At 51.9% G+C, this 16,735-nt stretch overlaps 1 protein-coding gene across 3 annotated transcripts in view; it reads right to left on the bottom strand.

The window, feature by feature from the left end:
* Window positions 1-16,735, bottom strand: part of ZBTB7C (zinc finger and BTB domain containing 7C) — a 279,974-nt gene that overhangs the window by 55,648 nt on the left and 207,591 nt on the right. The window lies entirely within an intron of this gene.

Below are 16,735 nucleotides of genomic sequence, written 5' to 3'. Positions count from 1 at the left end.
AGAGCTCCCCAGAACTAGCCACAATCTGGAAAGATGACAGGGCTGACTGGCAGAGTCCATTTCCCTAGCTCGCAAAGGTAGCAGGAGAATCCCAGGGTTTGGTTTTACAAGTAGCAGCCTCATGACCCTGCTGCCTCCTCCTTTCACCAAGACAAAGCCTTCCCCAAGTGTTTGTCAGAGTAGACTAGAGATTCCACCAATAGAGAGCCATTTTTTTGAGTAGCTCCTGAGGTGGGGAGAGTGAAGTCACTTGCTCAGACACAGGTGTCTGACTCTGGAGCACATGCCTTTGCTGCCAGTGGAGGTGCACATGAGTGCCCTTTGGGTAGCGTGTTCAGAAACTGCGACAGTAACCTGATACAGAGGGCCTGTGAGGCGCCAGGGGCTGCAGCTTGGTTAGCACAGAGGAGTGTAGAGTGGGCAAGTGGGAAAGAAACACTTGCATGTTTACAGTTATTCAATGTCCCTAAAACTCTGTATAAAAAGTGGGGAGAGGGGTTGGTGCTGTGGCACTGTAGGTTAAGCTGCCACCTGTGGCAACAGCACACTGTATGGGCATTGGTTTAAGTCCTGTCTGTTCTACTTCTGAGCCAGCTCCCTGCTCACACACCTGGGAAAGAAGCAGAAGATCGGCTCAAGTTCTTGGAATCTGGCCACTTCCGTGGGAGACCCAGATGAAGCTCCTGACTCTTCAACCTGACCTAGCCCTGGCCATTTTGGCCCTTTGAGGTGGGGCAGTAGGATCAGCAGATGGAAGATTTCTCTTTTTCTTTCTGACTTTCCTTCCTTCTCTGCAAGTCCAGGGAAGAGGACTGCTCTGGGAAGGGGTGGACAACAAGAGACAGAAAAAGCCCAGGCTGCAGACCTTCTCAGAGGATCTTTCTCTTCTTCCTGGAAGAGGAGAGCAGGTGGGTGCTGGGGGAGAAGATGCAATGCCAAGTGTGGAGTGATGGGCACTGGGATACTCACAGCTACCATGGGCCCATTGGAGGCCCAGAGCAGAAAGCCAGGGGGCCAGGGAATGCCAAACAGTGTGGCCCCAAGGAGGGTACACCACACCAAGCAGCCCTGCTTCTACCTTCAGTTTTCCAATTCTGAATACTTGGAGCTTGTGCCCCCACCAGCATACCATGTCCCTTCCCTTTCTAGAAGCAGGAGGATTCAGAGGCAAGCGAGACATGGTGCTTATCAAGAGTTCATGGCTTGCAGAGGTGTCTAAAGATGATTGAAAAAGAACATTCTGGTAGCAGCAACACCCTCAAGGTGTTGCAACATACAGCCCAGACAATGCATGCATGGAAAGCTAGCAAGCTGGGGCCTAGAGCAGGGGACAGGAGAGGGAGCTGGGTATGGACCACAAGCACCTATTTCTCAGATGTACCATCATGGACATATGCCATTCTTATAACAGACACAAAGAAGTGTGACTTACTAAAAAGGAAACATATGCTCCTTTTTAGATAAGAGGCATCTTATTGTGCAGGTGGCCAGATGAATGAATAACTCAACCACAGACTAACCATAAAACCATGGCTCTGTGCTACTGCTCCCCCTTAGCCAGGCAACCTTATTTCCTCCCTTTTCTGTAATGCACCATGGGCTCAAGCAGCAGCAGAACTGGTCCTCAGGGAAACCTGGTGGGGCTGAAAGGGTGCACAGACCCTTCAGCCCACATAGAACTACAGGCCCGAAGAGTGACCCCAGTTCATAGACTGAGGTATGGCAAAGGGAGCTGATGGCGCCCCGGGGCCCATGGGAAGGTGGTTAGTGGGAAGGATCCACCGACCCTTACTTTTTTACTCAGTGATGTTTTCCAATCTGTCTCCTGCAGTACTGAATAGGCAGTTGGCGGCAGTAGCAGCAGCAGCAGCAACAGCAGCATTATCCCTGGGCAGGAGTGGAGAGCCGTCGCTCTGTGTATTGCAGTGTGTGGGCCCCGTTGGCGATGCATGTGGATCAGGGAGACCCCTCGTGACTGCCTGGACCTGGGCAGCCTGCGGCCCTGCCCTGGGCTTGTACCGACTTTCCAGAGAGCAGCCCTGGAAAAACTTCCCCCTTCTGGGCATCTCTTCTGCAGCCTGCCCAGTGTTCACCAGTGGCTGGATCTTTAGGGAGCTAATTACCTAATTAGTGCATCCTGAGGAAGGCTTAAGCTATGAGGTTGATGATAAGGCAAAACCCAGGAAACAATTGTGTGTGGTGGCTCCTTGCCACCACAGTCTCGTTGGCGGCAGCCACGTCAAATTATCAATTATGATTCTTAATCACTCCTTTTCCCATCAGAACCTGTGAGATTGTGCTCCCCTCCTCATTGGGTCTTCCTTAAATATGCAACAACACTGCATCTTTCTTCCTCCAGGGGCCATGGTGATGTGCAGGTGAGCAGCCAGAGATACCAGCATGGCTCCTGTGGCTGGTGTGCACCTGTGTGCCAGCTGGCCTTGTCCTGAAGAGCGCCCAAGGAGAGGGAGTCAAGCACAATTGAGTTTTGTGGGAGGTATGGCTTGGGGAAGTCTCACAGGACTGTCAGGTACCTTCCTCCACTACTCTGACGAGCAGAGCTGCATCAATGAGTGGGGTTGTTTGAATCTATTTGGGGCTCATATGATTATTTTCAAACAGAGCCACACCAAGGATGGCCTGAAAACCAGCCTCCCATTGCTGGATGCAGTTGCTTCTGGGACACTGAAAGTTCCAGAAGATTCCTCCCATTCCCCACTAAACCCCTTGTGGCTTTCTGTGAGTCCACGTATAATGTACAATTTATTTCAAGCTTAGAAAGATCCCCTAAATGATATTTTTTCCCTTTTGTAAATATTGGGTAACCCAACATGAGCTGTACCCCAGGTGTGTCCTTGTCCTGAAACGTGGGCCATTGAGTACTCTGGTAGGGCAGAGGTGGGGGAGAGGCGGGGTGGAGGCTGGCATGAATTGGGTAAGGGAGGTACCCTTGGCTTTCACCTCCTATGGGCTGGACATGACGGCTAAGGCAACTGTGGTGGCACCTTAGCCCTGTCAGGGCCTTAACCTGGAGTTTCCCTCTTTATACTTGTTCCTTTTAGAAACCGCTCATTACCAGACACCTCTCCCCTCTCCCCATGCTAGATACATACATACATGGTGTCTTCAGAAAGTTCTTGGAAAATGTGTATTATGGAAAGAACTACGCATAGATTGCAAAAATCTTTGCCCCAAATAAATGTTCTATTTTGTACAAGGTTTTTGAAGGCTGCTTAATAAGTAGTTGTGGTGTATCATTTGTTTATATGTTTATATATGACATGTATGTGTGTGTGTGTATCACAAGAAACTCAAGCATAGGCAGCCTGGGAAGAAAGAGAAAACACAAACATATACTTTTTTGTTAGGCAAAGCTAGCAATTTAGAACCTTAAACTGATTCTGTATATTTTCTTTGAGCCAACCATTCCACATGTAGTTATTTATCCTAATGGTTAAGAATGTGCAATGGTTTTGTTACATAATACTGATCTCAATCTTCTTATTTTCTGGGGACATTTTTTTTAAATGCTCAACAAAGTCAAATGAAGTGTAAGATGATACAATTACATAATGAAGTGACCTGTAGCCACAAGGTGAGTGTAGACTGATGGGGAAATCTGTGAGATTAGGTTGTGTGCCAACTGTGTGCAAAAGGATTCCCATTTGTCTAGTACAGTATATATTCCTACAGAAATGTCTGCAGTGATCCATACAGATTGTAATAACACTGAGAGGGAAGAGGAACACTGCAAATTTTCTTCTCTTCTTTTCCCTCCTTCCCTGCCTTCTTCCTTCCTTCCTCTTTAGACAGGACATGTCTTGCTTTTTATGACTTGAAAACGTGGTTTAGAATTGTGTGCATTTTTTCCAGGAAAAGCAGCTCACACTGTGAAGACGACAGGAGCAGAAAGTTCACCAGCAGTGAGGTCTCAGTCATGGGGTTATATCCCCTTTGAATTTTTCTTCATGGATGGGAGTCTCGATGAAAAAGAACTTTAACTTAATAACTGGGCGGCCTCTCAAATGTTTGTTTGGTGCTTACAGTGGGTTTGGTGCTTTAGGAAAAAATAATACAGGATTGTTTGTACAGTTTCTGCCACACGACCACACGCTGCCCTACCTGCTTCTTGCCCCATGTTCTCTTTGTGCTCTGCATCTTGTGTGCGTTCCTGCCTTGATTGGGCACCCAGGCTGCAGAGGTAGCCCAGAAAATTCTTGGAGGTTGTCCAGGTGAAGTTGAGACCAAAATCACAGCAGGAATGAAGGACTTGGATTTGTATGATTCCTGGGCAAGACTGGGCAGCGTGCCACGAACAGCGAGCGTTGCTCTCAATGGCTTCCCAGGGGTGCAGCCTCTGCCAGTCTTCCTAGTGCTGGCGGCACCTGCTGGCTCCAATTCTTCCCTGCTGAACATTGTCTTCTCTGCTTTCCCCAACTGCCCAGCACTGTTCTTCATGCCTTCTCTTACCAAGCCTGTTACTCAGCATGCCTACTGCCCTTGTGCTTACTCCACATGCACAAGATAGAACCAGGAAGTCCCATGAGCTCTTGCAGTCTCCACTGGGACCAGGTCTGGGGGAATTGGGGATCACAGCCCATCACAGGAAACTTCCATACTGACATTTTGGTTGCGAGTGGACTTTTTTTTCTTACCCCTGTACAATACCAAAGCCAGCTTGCTCCCTTCCCAGGGGATGCCTCAGACTTGCATCTCTGTGTGTTGGGCGATCAGGCCATGTTGAGGTATGTTGGAACCAGGGCTGGCAGGATGGGCTGTGGGACTAGATGCCAGGGCAGCAGAGAGGAAAGGAGTACAGAGGTTCTAAGTGGCCAGTGGACAGGTCTACAGTTCCTCAAACAGGGAGACCTATATTGACCTTTTCCCCTACACACAAACATGGACATTGGTCCATGGAGGCTGCGCTAGAAGGCTGGGTAAAATGGCTCTGCTGCTGTGCTCTTTATAGAAGCCAAGGGCTTTCTCGGGCTTTCCACCATGGTTCTGGGAAGGCAAGTGGTCCATTTGCACATGCACCTCCCTGGAGCTCCTTGTCTAGGAGAAGCAGCCACTTCCTACACCCACTCCTAGAACACACACAAGAGCACATCCTTCCCTGAGTCCCACTCCAGTTCAAAGGAGGCTGCCCCCTCAAGAGAAGAGCCAGGTAATATGCTAGGCTGTCATCCAGCTAAGGGAAGGTGGATGGGGGCAGTGGAGGTAGAGCTGCCAGGTGTCCTGGTCCTCAGGTGGCCTGTGTCCCTCCACTGTCACAGGAACATGAGGTGGTCCCATTTGCTCTTGCTGCTTTCCCTCAACTCTCTGTGCCACGTTGTCTTTCTGACGCTGGTCTGATCGTCCTTCTCCCCTTTAAAAAACTACACTTAGTGTATCCCCAGAGCAGAGGGCAACTTAGAGGATGCACATACTGAGATGCCCCTAACCCTGCACCTTAATGCCCCCAATTCCTCCTCTGAGCCTGGATCCTGAGGTGTCTCCCCTTTATGCAGAACTGGCAGTCACATCGGCTCAGGCAGGGTGTCTCCCCCGGCTGAATCAGACTGTGGATTGAGCTGTGAGTGGAACTGATGGACAGTAATGCACATGGAGACTCCTAGATGGAATGAAAGAATTGGACAGAAGGTTTGGGGACAGGCAGGAGCGACAGCATGGCCCCCGGTGGGAGCCCTGACATGGCCTGAGCAGCAGTGTCACATGATATCCTGACTGCTCACAGCAGCCCTGGGAGAGGCGCACTCTCACGCAGCAGCAGCAGGAACTTCAGAGGTGGAGGCTTTGGCTTGAAATCATTACTGAGCATGCCTGGAGTCCAGTGAGATGCTGTGTTCCCTGGTACTGATTTTCTGCACCCATGGGAGGCTTCCTGCATGTATGGCACCTGGGGGGTGCCAAGGTTCAGCTGCTGCACAAACTGAGCTTGCAGCCACTCCAGCATTGCTCATGATGTGGTGTGGCCAAGCCCACCCCAGAAGCAGTGGAAACTGGGTGCTACCAAGGACCAGCTGTGATGCCAGCCTTGTCCAAAAGAGGCAGAGTGCCCACTTTTCCTTTTGTTCCTTGTTTAGTTACCATGCTTTGCAAATTCAGGTCACCTTACTGTGGCATGTCCGACTTTCTGTTTTAAGGGTATGCTCTTCCCAGCAAAGTGGATGGCCCACAACAGGCTTTACCATTCTAACCTTTGTGCCCTTGTGGGATGAAAATGCAGTAGTTTCCTGTGTATTTTCTCAGCTGGGATGGGTTGTGTGCCTTGTGCACGACAGGCTCCCCACCAAAGGACCCTCCCAGCAACTGTGCCATTATGCCTCCAATGCCCCCTGATGACATTGAGCTACACAGAGGGCAGCTGGGGTCACAGGCATCAGGCCATCTTTCTATGTATGCCATGGCCTGCTCAGGGTCATATCTGAAATTGGCAGCAAAGGGAAGAGGGGAAATTGAGGGAGGGGGACAATCTGAGTAAGAGGAAGGAAATGGCTCTTTCAGGCTTGGGGAGACCTTCAAGTGAACTTGAGCAACATCTACCTGGGCAGGTGGGGGTATAGTGTCAAGGATTCCCAGCCAGCCAGCCAGCCAGTCTACCCCCACACAAAGACTGAGAGCTTCCCACACCTGTGCTTTCTGGGTCCTGTGGGTGTAGTACATGAGGGAATGAATGAATGAGTATACGAGTGAATGAATGAGTACATGAATGAATGGACAAATGGGAGCAGCTTAACTGCTCATATGCTCCAAGCCTCCTCTCCTTCCAGTACCCTGACTCCCGGCAGGAAGGAATGTGGATACTTGGGGCTGATAGAACCTGTGTTAGGACTCTATTTCAGGGGCTGACCCGTGAACCATTAGGCCTCCCACTGCAGTCCCTGCTCCAGGTACACAGATCAAACATCCCTGAAGCTACATCTGGGCCTCCACCTGGCTCCTTGCCTGCTGACAAATGCTTAGCTCCTTGCTTGGGGTTGCCACATGGAGAGGGAGGGAGGAAGGGGGGGACAGAGAGAGAGAGAGAGAGAGAGAGAGAGAGAGAGAGAGAATGATTGCTGTGTGGGAAGTATTTCCTGCCTGCTTGTTGGGGGGCTGCCAGCCAGTGAGAAAGCAGAGGACCCTGTTGCTGGGAGCGTGCTCAGCTGTCAGCCCTCAGCTTTGGATAGACAGGGAATGGGGGTTGGCCTTCAATGACCACATTAAAGTGAAGGCATGTTGAGCTGACCAGAGGGGGCTGTTTCAGCCCTAGGAGTCCCTGTGGGGTTGGCTGAAACCTTGAGGGCAGCCATACTGCCCAGTCTCTTTGGGTCCTCACTGGCTCCCTCCATCTGCCCGTTCAAGAGGGATCCTCTTCCCTCCCACACACTGATTCCCACTCCCCACTTTCCTTGCAAACATCCTGTACCCTGTGGTGTCTCTTAGTTATCCAGAGTCCTATACTGAAAATCACTCAGCACAGTGACACTCAGGACTAATTCTAGAGTTTACACTCTAATAGTGGTGGGTTCTGATTATCATATTAATCCCACAACCTAAGACAGGGTGGGGCTGCAGGTCTGGCCTATGTGAGGGTCACCAGGAGCTTTAGGCACAGTGGCATAGAGAGCTTGGCCTAGAGGCTGAGTGGCCCCAGGGTTAAGGCCAGGCCTTCAACTTCAGAGAGTTGAGCCTGGGGATGCTCGTGGGATCCCACTGTGTATCCAGCCCTGTATGAGCCAGCCCTAAGGGGTCTAAGCTCCCCAAGGAGTGGGGGGAAAACAGGGAATCAATGACCCACCCCCTTTTAGGAAGTATGTCCACACTAATTGGCAGGCAAGTCCCCTGAGGCAATCCTCCTTTGGTCTCTCTCTTCAAGAAGGGCAGCTTGGGGACCAGCATCGATCTGCAGTTAACAGAGGCTGCCATTTCATGCAGATGTCCTGTCACCTGTTCCAGTCTAGTCCCTGGTCATAATTATTCTAGAAGTTTCATTCTAACATGATTCCTTACCACCACCAGAAAAATGATTTTTTTTCTGAGAGCATTAGCAGGATTTTGTCATGCTTAGGTCTAACGAGTTTTTTTCCCTTTCCTTTTTTTTTCTCTTATTTTATTTATAGATGGAGGGGTGAGAGAGGGCAGGAAGAAGAAAATTTTCCATCTTCTGGTTCACTCTCCAAACATTCACGGAAGCCAGTATTGCATCAAGCTGAAGGTGGGTGCTAGGACCTGGTCTCAGTCTCCCATGTGCGTGGCAGGGATTCAAGTGCTCGAGCTGTCACCTGTCGCCTTCCAAGATGCACATCAGTAGAAAGGTGGAGCTGCAGGCAGAGCCAGGACTGCAAACCTGTCACTCTGATAGGGATTGCAAGTGTCCCGAGAGGCTTCTCAACCACAAAGCCAGATGCTTGGCAAGCTCTTGTTAAACACATGAAAACCTCACTTGAACATACTCCCTGAACTCCCAGGTGCCAATCTCCTCTGTCCCAGGCTCAGAGCCCAGACCTGGACAGTGTGACCACTGAATGGCCTTTAAATCCAATCATCTGGCACTGAATTGTCCCCTGCTTCCCCTCGGCCCACTCCCCGCCTCCACCAAAAAAAAAAAAAATCAGCTTGGATTACCAGAATTGCAGAAGTTGAAGGCCCTCAGGGGAGGGGGAGATCCCAGCCAAATGCACGCCATGAACAGTCTCAGGCTACCTGAGGGCGCCTGCCTGGCGAGCAGGAGTAGTGGTTTGATGTGTGGATTGCCCATGACATTTCTCTAGCCTGGGCTTCCACCAATACCCCTCCCAGTCTCCCCAAGCAGAGAAGTGTGATGGGAGAGAGGGAGGAAGGCCAGAGGTGAGTCTGGCTTCTCCAGGCTCCTCCTAGGGCTGAGCAGGCTCTAAGCCCTTGCACAAGTCAGCCTGGCCACTTGCAGCTTAAGGCAGGGAAGAGGGGGGAAGAGGGAAGAAGGGAGAGAGGTGGGAGGGGGAGGTGGAAAAGGGCAGGAGCAGTACAGGAAGGAGTGCTGGCATTAACACGAAGGAAGGCCATGGCCTTACAGGGCACACTCCCAGGCCAGAAACCGAGGGGTTCTGCCCCACAGGCTCCACCCCTGCCACACTGCACCAGAGAAACCCTGGCACAGACAGGTGACAAAGCTGGCCTTTGAGTGAACCAGGCCACGACCGCAGAGTCCATGTGCTGGGAGGGTCTGCCAAGCTGTGCAAGCTCAAGGTGCCTGCCTCTCTGAGCCCTCGGCTCAGGCCTTGTTCCTGGGTTCAGACGTCATATAGCACAGGCTTTCTGTGCTGCTCAGCCAGTGGCCAGGGCCTCATTCTCCAGATTTCGCTTCCCTTTCAGGTTCTGCAAGTAGCAGGCCCGGGGACAGCAGCCCCTTGGAAGCACTAGGAAGGATCTGCACACGCGCCCTGTGCCCACTCTGTCCTGGCTGATGGTCTCCCGGGAGAGGTTCCGCCCCCTGGCTGTGAGGCAGGGAGGCCCATGAGGGGCCCCACAGCTCCGGACCACAACTGCTCCACCTTTCATCACAACGGGGTGGGGGTAGCGGGTGCCTCTGGGCTAGCCCTCTCCTCTGCGCTTGCCTGGGTCGGCACGGAGTTCATCGCCTGTGTTCTTGGAAAAGCTTTCAAGAGTTGGAGGCCAGGTTCACCGAGAGGGTGCGCGGCAGGGTGGGAGGGGAGTGAACCCGTAGGAGGCTGCTGCTGAGCAGGAAGCAGCCAAGAGCAGGAGGGGGAGCAGGGGGAGAAGTGGGAGGAAGGAAGGGCTCCGGATAGCAGTGGGTCCGCCAGGGCCAGTCAGGACTACCTAGACCGCCAAGGAGCCCCGGAGTGGTCAGAAGTGCCCCTTACTCGCCATTTTGCTATTCACATGCTTGTTTTCCAACCTTCCTGGGGTCTCCCCGGTGATGTCACCCTGACAAAGCCCTGACAAAGCGAGAGGCTCTCCCCTTCCCAGACAGCCCGGCTCTGCTCTAACCAGAACTTGCAGAAGTGGCTGAGCTCTGCACACTCCAAAGCACCCTCTTCCTAACTCAGCACCTGCTGTCCTATCCTTGATCCTCCGAAGCCACCCCCCCCCCCCCCGCCCCAAGGCCTCAGCAGCAGCAGCAGCAGCCTCCCATGCTGCATTGCTGGAGATGTTCCCGGAGGTTCCTGGGCCTCACACTCACTGTCTGGATTCTGGAAACACATCCCTATGGGCCTCCTGGGTTAAGTGTGGACCCCGCCCTGGGTGTGTTGTAGGCCTTATATGGATCAGTGCAAAGAACAGGGTTTTTCCTAATAACCAGGCAGATCATCAGGACAGGGGCTGGGGATGGTGGGCGTTCTGGGGAGAGGGTGCTATGGCACAGAGAATGCTTCCTTGATGGGAGGAAGGTATCTGTTTAAGAAAGGAGAGCAGAAAGATCATCAGGGAAAATGCTTCCTGGAAATGCCTGTCACTCACTGCCCTTCCCCCAAAAACTGTCAAGCCAGAGGGACCAGTAAGACACACCCTCAGAGTGGCCTCCTCACTTCCTAGGTATCCAGACCACCACTGGGTTAGAATCTTGAAGTTTAGGCATTCACTGAGGACACACCCTACAGGCACACACATATGCACACACACACACACACTCTCTCTCTCTTTCTCTCTCTCTCTCTCTCTCTCTCTCGATAGGAAATCTCAGCAATGCCCGCAAAAGTCCTGGACACATTCTTCTCTGAGCTGTCCAACAAGGAGGCCTTGCGGGGTTGACCAATCCTGGCTCCTTCCACGGAGGCTTCCACCCTTCTAGAATTTCTCCTTCTGGGCAGGTCCAGGCCACAGAGACATTAATCCCTCTTCAAACGAACCTTCCAGGCCCTGCCTTCATTAAAAACAAATCTCTCAAAACACCCAGCAGGGGTGGGCTGCTCTAATGTCCTCGGGGCTGTGTGTGTGTGTGCTGTTCACCAGAGAAGGAGGGGAGAGGGGAGAGGGCCAAGGCTGTGGAGGGTAGCCTCGACTCCCCTCACCTGGTAGAAATGTGACCCTTCTTGCCCCTCTCACCCATCGCCAGCCCTCCCCCTGGCTTTCACAAACAGCGATTAGTTCACTGCTTTAGAACACAGCTGTCGTGTGAATTGTCCAGGCGGGGGTGGTGGGGAGGGAGCCAAGGCCTTGCAGCAGTTGAGCTCTGAATCAATCAGCCCTCCCTGGCCTGGCTCCGCCCTCTTTCCAGCAGGTGGGTGTAGAGGAGGAGGCCTGGGCTCTGGTTGAGACCAGGGGTGGCAGAAGCCAGGCTGAGGGTGGAGCCCTAGTGTGGGTACGGAAAGCTAGGTGGCACAGCCTGTAGGTGCGGTGAAGGCTACAGCTGCCTGCCCTAGCCATGGGCCGTGAACGCACACCCAGACCCTCCTCGTGCAAATCCAGGAGCCCTGAAATTGTCTGTCCTGGGCCCCTTCTCTGCTTGCAATGTATATTAATAGGGCTTTGGTCTATCTGTCCTCAAAGGTATATTAGAAGGAGGTAAGGGAAGGTCTAGTGGTTCACGGGATATGGGCAGGGATGTCACTGAGCAGGGAGGAAGAGGAAGAGAAAGGTATTGAGCCAGCTTCTGCCACATTCCAGTTGGGCACACAGCCTGTCAGGCAGCAAACTGTCCCCAAAAAGATGACTCTGTCACACAGCTGCCACTTGCATGGCTCTGGCTAAGCCCTCTTCCAGGAAGTTGGCACCACTGCCCTCTGAGTGGGATGCTCAGAAGCGTCCAAGCTGAGCCTTGGGAACAACCTCCTTTGGGGGCTCTCCGAGTTGTCTCTGGCAGCAGGGCATTTTTATGAATGGGATCTGGTAGAAAACCACATCTGGACAGGGCTGTGCTGCTCCAGATAGCTCCCTGTGGGGAACTGCAAGCTAATGCTCCTCCTGCGAGGAGACTGAAGCACGGAGAGGTTCTATCAGATTTTCATCTCAGCCACCTCCAGGTGCCTTGCTGCCACTCCTCAGTACTTTGTGGGTAGGGCTTGGCTACCTGTTGTCTTTTCAAAGGCTTCCCAGGGATTCCACCTCAGCGATGTCAGGGTTCAGCGCTGGTGGGCCAAGCATGGGTTTGCAGGGGAAAAGCCCCAGTGATCACACAGGCCAGGTTCTGCTGCTGTGACTTGCAAGAAGCTACGAGAACCCATTTCTGGTTCTGAGGTTTGGTTGTAATGAGCATGATGCCACCATAGAGCCAGCAACTGGGACCTTAATGTGTTTTTGATGAAAGGGCCCATTTTGGTAATCTGGCTAGGAGAGCTATCCATATCCCCATACCCCTGGACTCCAATGTTTCTTTGTTAAGTGTTGGCCTAGACAGTCCCATAAGTATGGGGGAAGGTGATTTCCTCAGTGAACTGAAGCAGTTGTGTGAAAGGTGCTACCCAACCACACAAAGCATTTGCCCTACAGCAGCTTACTGGGAAAACCCATGAGCTAGGGAAGCACTAGAGTGCTCCCAGGGGAGATGTGAGAGTTAGGAAAAGCTCTCCCTCTACCTATAGCCAGGAGTGACAACTACAAACAAAAAGGCATTATCAGCAATTGGGAATGAGGCCATGGATGAGCTGGAACCCTCCTATGCTGGTGGTGGGGTGTTGGGGAATGGGAGCAGAAAGGGAAGATGCAAAATGGTGTTATGCCTGTGAAAAACTCTGGGAGTTTCCCAAAAGCATGGGGTTATCCCATGACTCAGCAATTCTCGCAGCCACACACCCAAGGGAGACTGAAATGTATGTCCACGCAAACACCAACGTCCCAACAGCGTCATTCATAAGGGCCTAATGTGGAAGCAACCCCCCATCTGGAAAGACAAACAGCGCCAGATGATGGTGGGGAATGCTGTTGAGCAATGAAAAGACCTGAAGCACACACACTGTGAAGCAGAAGCAAGAGGCTCGTGGTCAGCAGCCACTCACCAAAGGCCCCGAGAGGTGAATCCACGCATGTGAAACGCTCAGCACAGGCACCGCTATGGAGGCGGCAGTCCAGGCACAGGGCTTTGGGGTGAATGAGTGGGTCTGTTAATGGGCACAAAGCTTTCTGGTGTGATAAAAAATTCTAAAATTAACAATGGCGAGGGCAATACAGCCCCATGATGGTTGCACAGTGCTGGGACCCTGGATAGATAATGTGTGTGTGTGTGTGTGAGCTGCATCTCAGTTATTAGAGAATAAAACAACTCGAGAAAAGCTCCTGCTTCCCAGAGGTGGCCTCTGCAAGCATTCCCCAGGGCTTCTGACAGGGAGGCCAGGACCACCATGGCCATTCCTAGCAGTGTCTCAAAACCTGGAGGGCCAGTCTGTTACCTCCAGAAAGAACTTCATGGAATCCACAACTTTGGGTTTGTGTGTGTGCGTGTGCATGCAAGCGTGCACATACACCCATGTGTAGGCAACACAGATTTTCCAGAAGGCAAAGTCTGGTTACGTGACAGAAGATCAGAAGATGGGAGGGTCACGTGTATCTTTGCATCTGGTTTGTATCTAATTTGAAAAGGCCAACCAAGATTGCGTACTGTATGATCAGGCAAGGGTTCAAGTCTGGAATCGTAGAGTTGCTCAGCTTGATTTGTCTGAGGATGAATTCACAAACCAAAGTATGACAGGGCTGTTTCAGGAGGGCAGGCAATGAGAGGGCCATGCTACCCCCGGGTGGGAAGCTCTCACCCTACAGGGGCAGCTTCCTTCACCCCAGCTGGCTTCCTGCACTGCGGAGGGAGGTGCATGGCTGAGGCTGCCATGGAAGGGAGCCGGCTCTGGCTGAACTCCTTCCAAGCGAGGCCTGGTCACGGGGGCCTTCCAGAGGGAATAAAAGCTAGCGCAAAGGGGAGAGCAAGCCTCTCCCTTCCCCCAGACCTGGGAGGGAATGTGTACTCCTGCTGCCATGCTGAGAGCCACCCACCCAGGGGAAACTCCTGCCTTCAAAGAACTCACAGCTGGCTCCATCGTGGTATCTCAGGAGTTCATCAGTACTGACATTTATTAATCAGTGATGTGCAGAATGCATGATATAAAGGAACCATTTCACCAAGCATTCTTCTTTCTCTCTTTTGTTTTTGCTTAGTCATGACAAGTCCAGTAAGTTGAAAATCAAAACAAAAACTAACAAGCACATGCATATACCACAAGACAGGGGAGTGTGGGGAGGGCCAGGAGACGAGTCCTCCGTGGAAGCTACTATGAGGCGCGCAGCTTCAGAAAGGAAAAACACAGCCTCTGACTAATACGAAGGAGACTCCAAATTGCTCTTGGCAACCATCTCTCAACCCGATTCCCCTCCCTCTATTCATCTCCGTGGTTCCCAGCCAAAAGAAAATAAACTGAACAGCTCTCTCCCCAGCCTAACCTGTAGGGCTGCACGGCCGAGCAAGGACTGAACAAATATCCCCATGGTACTTGTACACCTGTGCTAGGTTGGCCAGCTGGGGGACTCATGCCATCATCCAGCCCAGCCTCCCCACATCAGCAGGAACATGTTGGATTCTGGTGACATGACATCAGAATGGAATGCAATGCCATCTTGTGACCTCAAGCCCAGGATAAAGTATTTTTTTAAGAGAAAGAAGAAAAGAAAGAAGAGAATGATCATGTTGGCCAGAATGCATGTCGATTTTAGGGAAGGCAAGTTTCGGAGCCCGACTCAGATAAGGTGAGAACAACATGCACTGGCTCACTGTCCTCACAGAAGTCAGAGTTCAGTGGGGGAGCTAGTTACTGTACACCTATTACGCCATTCAGGATGGGAGGAAGGTGAACAGGCCAGACATCCCAGAATATTTATGGCTGCTTTCTCTTCCCTGGTCAGTACCATTCTGGGAGCCCAGAGGGGTCTGGCAGTTAAAACCAGAAGGGATTCTCAGGAAATGGTACTGGAAGTGGCAATGGAGACAGAGAAAATAGGATCTTTCTAGTTGAGCCCCAAAACTATGCTGGCAGGCTGGGTGTAAGCTGCAGTGAGAACTGAAGTGGGTCTACAGACCCAAGTTCTAACCCTAACTGTACCACCTACAAATCTCATGACTGCAGACCAGCTCCCCCTCAGGAGCAACAAGATCAGGGGCTTGGAATGTGTGGGACACACATCGGGTTAGAGAGAGATTGGGGCAGTTCTCAGCTCAGCTGCCATGTCTCCAGAGAAGGGTTAATCCCCTGGGGCTGCTGCATGAACCTCTTGTCCTGTGCAACTGACCAATGCCAGAGCTACAGGCTCTAAAGCATTAATCCAAAGAACCAGGGCTCCAAGGGCTTCCTGGGCACTCTGGCAAAAGGTTGAGGGTGCTGAGTCACATGAGCCAAGGACGAGTCCTCGACACAGTAGCATGGCGGAAGGCCTGGCATTCCAATGACCCTGCCCCTTCTCCCTTCTCCTCCAGACCACCTGGACTTGTGTGGTAATGTGGCCCCATCCCACAAGGGTCTCATTTCCTCCACTCATTGCCCACAGAGAAATGTATTAGTACCAGTACTGCTACTAGTACTATTACTTAGTACTGTTACTAGTTCTGTTCCTGCTGACAGAAGCTAGGTTTGATCTCACTGGAGAATGCCCAGCAGTTAGTGCAACACCTGGGTACACACAGGAGGTGACGTGGTAGTTGTTGAATGAATAGCCAATGGAAGGATGATTGGATAAAAAGAAAACTGGGCTTCAAAAAACTTAATTCTGTGTGTAACCCTTAGTGACTATTTTGTATTGTGCTATAACTATCCCAGGGTGACTTCTCTCTTGCCAGTTGTAAGATTCTACATGTGGGGTAATAGGTAGGCTTTTCTTCATCACTGGCTAGGTAGGCAGCTTCCTTAACCCTTTGCAGCACCAGTTTCCTCATCCATAAAGTGGAGAGACCAGTTCCTATGTACCAGGGCTGGATGCATTAGAGGTGATAAAATGTGTCCAGCAGAGCTGCGCATCTGGCACCATACAGGTGGTCTGCAGATGCCTTTTTTCCTGCCCCTGCCCTCTGGGATCGATCTCCCTGCACTCACAAGCCTCAGGTTTGCTGGCTTGGGCACTCTCCAGGCATCTCATGTCTCCCCCGGCCAAGTCCCTCCCCTAGCATCACTTACTTGTGAAGCCTTCCAAAGTGGGTCTCCCTGCAGGCTGCAGAGTGGAGCACCTTGGCTTCACATCTCATTGTGCCAGTCTTACGTATCTGAGCCTGTGACCTTTGTTGGGGAGTCCCAGCCACTTCCATACATCCCTCCCAGAGGACTCAGAAGGCACCTGTGTAGTCTGAATCTACCTACCCACTTCAAGTTCCGGCACAGGTGCACACCCACCACTGCAGAGCCTTACAACTTGGTGAACTTGCCTTGCCCACAGGGGAGATGCAGGTGAGGCAGGAGGGGGCTGTCCCAGTGGTGGTTAGGAAAAGCAACTTCCACATTTGGTGGGAGAAGGCACAGGCTGGGCAGGGTCTTTCATAGGAGGATGAGAACTCTGCCTGTTCAGCCCAGGTTGGTCCTGAGTGGACAGGGTGGCTCACAGTCTATTTCCTCCCAGAAGCCATAGGAGGGGTTCTTGAGCTTTGTCCCGCCCTGGGACACCTTCACTGGTGAGGGCAGAGGGAAGGTAGTCCAGCCCCAACTCCAACCCTGAACCCCTGCAGAGCTTTAATCATCCCCCCCATCCCCAGGCACTTAAGAAAATTCATTGGTTCAATCACTAGGTTTAGAGGAATTTTTCCGTTGCCAGGTGGCCAATGAACCCCGGGAATGGGTTCCCCCTGGGCAGA

Source organism: Ochotona princeps, chromosome 18, assembly GCF_030435755.1.
Source record: "Ochotona princeps isolate mOchPri1 chromosome 18, mOchPri1.hap1, whole genome shotgun sequence".
NCBI lineage: Eukaryota > Metazoa > Chordata > Mammalia > Lagomorpha > Ochotonidae > Ochotona > Ochotona princeps.
Note: the sequence above shows the minus strand (reverse complement) of the source record. Positions and strands in the feature narration are given on the sequence as shown.